The sequence below is a fragment of the Pongo abelii genome, chromosome 4 (assembly GCF_028885655.2).
Source record: "Pongo abelii isolate AG06213 chromosome 4, NHGRI_mPonAbe1-v2.0_pri, whole genome shotgun sequence".
NCBI lineage: Eukaryota > Metazoa > Chordata > Mammalia > Primates > Hominidae > Pongo > Pongo abelii.
In genome coordinates this window covers 67,303,109-67,307,606 of record NC_071989.2, presented here as the reverse complement: position 1 = coordinate 67,307,606, position 4,498 = coordinate 67,303,109, and the positions used below count along the sequence as shown (strand labels likewise).

The following is a 4,498-nucleotide window of genomic DNA, read 5'->3' as shown; positions in this document are numbered from 1 at the left end:
CTGGTCTGAAGCAGCCTCAGTTGGGATGGTTCATCTCTGTTCCACTTGGTTTCTCATGCCCCAGCAGGGTATCATGGGCTTGTTCTTACGACTGTGGAGCGTGTTTTCTAGAGAGAGCACAAGGCTTGTTTAGGATTAGGCTTATTATTTGAATAACTAATTTATATGCAGTCTATTCACCAAGTCATGTCTCAAGGTCAGCCCAAATTCAGGGGCTGAACAAAGACACTCTGCCTCTTGATAGAAAAAAACCACAAGTCATATTGCAAAGGGATGTGGAGATAGAGAAGGAAGTGATGTGATCATTTTTACAAACTAATGGGGAGGTTGGTGAGGGGAGGATCCAGAAGATATCTGGGCCAGCCAAGGTTCTGAGAGGGCATTAGGGGTACTGGAGGCGGCAACAGTGATCCAATCTCTGTGAAACTATTTCAATATTTTGACATGCAGCTATATGAGTAGGCACAGGCCAAACACAAGCCCTGGAAATAACATTACAATTTTATGTTTTAAAAAACAGAAAAGGGGTGGCTGGCAAGATGGCTGAATAGGAAGAGCTCTGGTCTGCAGCTCCCAGAGAGATCAATGCAGAAGGTGGGTGATTTCTGCATTTCCAACTGAGGTACCCAGCTCATCTCATTGGGACTGGTTAGACAGTGGGTGCAGCCCATGGAGGGCAAGCCAAGCAGGGTGGGGCATTGTCTCACCCAGGAAGCTTAAGGGGTTGGGGAACTCCCTACTCTAGCCAAGGGAAGCCATGAGGGACTGCGCTGTGAGGAATGGTGCACTCCGGCCCAGGTACTATGCTTTTCCCATGGTCTTCGCAGCCCGCAGATCAGGAGATTCCCTTGGATGCCTACACCACCAGGGCCCTGGGTTTCAAGCACAAAACTAGGCAGCCATTTGGGCAGACACGGAACTAGCTGCAGGAGTTTTTTTCATGCCACAGTGGCACCTGGAACACCAGTGAGACAGAACCATTCACTCCCCTGGAAAAGGGGCTGAAGCTGGGAGCCAAGTGGTCTAGCTCAGCAGATCCCACCCCACAGAGCCCAGCAAACTAAGATCCACTGGCTTGAAATTCTCTCTGCCAGCACAGCAGTCTGAAGTCAACCTGGGATGCTTGAGCTTGGTGTGGGGAGGGGTGTCCACCATTACTGAGGCTTGAGTAGGCGGTTTTCCCCTCACAGTGTAAACAAAGCCACCACTGGGAAGTTCAAACTGGGTGGAGCCCACCGCAGCCAGCAAAGCCACTGTAGTCAGACTGCCTCTCTAGATTCCTCCTCTCTGGGCAGCTCCGAAAAAAAGGCAGCAGCCCCAGTCAGGGGCTTATAGATAAAACTCCCATCTCCCTGGGACAGAGCACCTAGGGGAAGGGGTGGCTGTGGGTGCAGCTTCAGTGGACTTAAACATTCCTGCTTGCCAGCTCTGAAGAGAGCAGAGGATCTCCCAGCACAGCACTTTAGCTTTGCTAAGGGACAGACTACTTCAAGTGGGTCCTGATCCCCGTGACTTCTGACTGGGAGATACCTCCCCAAATGACAGTTCCCCGGGGCTGCTGCCATGGGCTGCAGTCAGTACTCGTTTCCCCTCCTTGATCTGGGGAACTATTTCTTCATTCCAAAAGGGCAGAGCTCTGGCAGTAGTGTCCTTCAGACTCACAGGTGGGTGTACCTGATCTTCAGTGGGATCTGCATACCTGCAGTCCTTACTGACACCGCTGTAGAAGGGATGGTCAGGCTCCTTCAGAGGTGGTAGGACAGCATAGGAGCACCTCCAGATCTTTACCTGAGCCTCAGCATGCTTGGCAGCAGTTTGTGCTTTATTGGGTTGGTCAGACCACCATAGTGCAGCTCACTGAGGTGCCAAGTCCTCACTACAAGCAGCCACCTCTGGCCAACGGCATCTAGCACTGCCCAGAGGGTCCAGGTCACTTTCTTCTGTGCTGAGGTGAAGAAGATATCGAACTCGTAGCCAACATCTCACAGCACCTTCCCACCATGCTATGCCTGCTCATGGCTTGCCAGGCTCAAGGTTGGCATGCTACCAGCCACAGAAGGGGGGTTCCAGGCACTCGCATCCTGCCAGGTCAACACCAGCTTATACATGGCCTTGGCGGTGGGGTGGGGATGTGGCACTGACTAGGGCTCACAGAGATTCCAGAGCCCTCTGTTTCCTTTAAACAACACAAAACCATCTCCTGTCATATCAAAGAAGCTTCTTTCGTCTTGTAGCAATGTTGGAGTTTTGCTTCCAAAATATAATTCTCTCAGTAACTAATTTAGTAACAGGATCCTTGCAGATTCCTGCTGAAATGTGACCAGTCTTCCTTTCACACTCTATAGCCTGAAGTATAATTTCTACATACTGGCCTTTGTAGATGTAATACAGAATTTTTAAAATGTCAAAGCTTACATTCTCCTGCTACTGAAAGTATTTCTGAAGTAACTTCACCTCTGTAGCTCACCTGTTGTAGGGTTCTCTGTCAATCATAACGCTACATCTTTGTACAGACTAAGGAAGGGCTGGGCTGGAATATGTCAATAATTATTTGCTAACAGGGGCCCATCAACATGTTTCCCCTTTAGTCACTGAACCATAATTATTCAGAGGAATAAACCCTTGAAAGTGGAAAGATCATGACTTTTTAATCTTGAGTCTTAATTCCTCCTGGTCTTTCCTCAGCATTTCCCACTCAGTACAATGCTATGCATATGGTAGTAGCTAAACAATAATGGAAAGACTGTTCCTGTACGTTTTAATGACCAGTATAGAAACCCAGCTTACTTACACAATGAAACACAATTATTAGATTTACTTTTCTTCATCTGGTCCTTAAGTGAAAATCAACAGGTCGAGATAATCTTATGGGGCTAGCTGCTGAGGCTGAGAGCCAAAGACTGTTTGTGTGCTTTGAATCTTTCACCCTTTACATTCAACTGGTAGACCAATGGTGACTATTAGCTCAGGGCCAGAGAAGCAGGATCTGAAATATATTTAAATTTTTTTTTTTTTTTTTTTTTGAGACAGTCTCACGCTGTCACTAGGCTGGAGTGCAGTGGCATGATCTTAGCTCACTGCAATCTCTGCTTCCCAGTTTCAAGCTATTCTCCTGCCTCAGCCTCCCAAGTAGCTGGGACTACAGGCGCGTGCCACCATGCCCAGCTAATTTTTCTATTTTTAGTAGATACAGGGTTTCACCATGTTGGCCAGGAAGTTCTCAATCTCTTGACCTCGTAATCCGCCCACCTCAGCCTCCCAAAATGCTGGAATTACAGGCGTGAGCCACCAATTTTTAAAATGGTTTAAAATCAATTAGGCTGTGGGCAACACACACACATACCTGCCCTCATGTAAACAGCAAAAGCAATGGAAAGTATAAAAAATATGGTCTACCACATGAGCATTGCATAAGAGTCTCACTGGACAGTGACATCTCCCATGGTAATTATAGGAATATGGGTGAAAATGTCACAGGGTTGATTGCAGTTTTTGACCTCTCAAGGCTGCAATTCAGCCATGGTTGCAAAATGCTGCTAATAATTTTTCTCAAAGGAAAGGTACAGGGTCAGCGAGACTCTAGTGGAAAAGAATCAAAGGGGACAACTTGCACTGGTCCACTCCCATGGGTGGTTTTATCTGCCAAGATGTGGCCTGCTAGGGAGAGCCCTTGGAGGTCTGCAGCCCTGTGTTCAAGAGTCTGAGATTCTCATAAGTCAAGGAGTCTGAGTGACATTTTTAGTTTCTTAATTTTTCACCAGGTGGAAATAGCAGCTAGGAAATTCTGCTCTCGTTAAGAATTCTGAGGTCATTTTCTTCTTTTAGTCACAGGACTTTACAATAATAATAAAGGAACCTGGAGTAGAGGGAGTGGATGCAGGTTATCATATTGTCACAAAAATTCTGGTGAAAATTAGCTTAGTTCCTATTGTTCAAATGGAAGCACTCTTATTGAGTATCTATTATGTGTTCAAGATTATGCTAGTGCATTATCTTATGTAGTAGTTACTAGAGTCTGAGGAAGTTAGTACTATTGTCTCCATCTTTAAATAAGAGAAAACCAAGCTCAGATTGACTAAGTGACTTATTTTGACCACATAGCTGAGAAGTAGCAGGGTGGAGATATCACCAAGGTTTGCTTTTTCTATATCCACTCACTGTCCACCACCCCTCACTGTTTACTGCAGGATAGTCCAAGGGTAGGGGTGTATGGCTCTGAATTAATCCCACCCCACAAATGTATCTTCTTTATATTTTCCACTTACCAAAACCCAGGCTCAAATAATCATCAAAGCAACTGGAATTCTCACTCGTTGCTATTGGGAATGCAAAATGGTATAGCCACTTTGGAAGACAGTTTGGTAGTTTCTTCAAAAACTGAACATACCATATGATCCAGCAGTTGCACTTTTTGGTATCTATCCAAATGAGTTGAAAACTTATGTCCACACAAAAACTTGCATATGGATGTTTATAGTAGCTTTATTCATAATTGCCA

At 45.8% G+C, this 4,498-nt stretch overlaps 1 pseudogene; it reads right to left on the bottom strand.

Moving 5' to 3' along the window:
• Window positions 1–1,488: 1,488 nt before the first annotated feature.
• On the bottom strand, window positions 1,489–2,108 carry LOC100456694 (phosphoglycerate mutase 1-like; annotated as a pseudogene).
• Window positions 2,109–4,498: the final 2,390 nt, after the last annotated feature.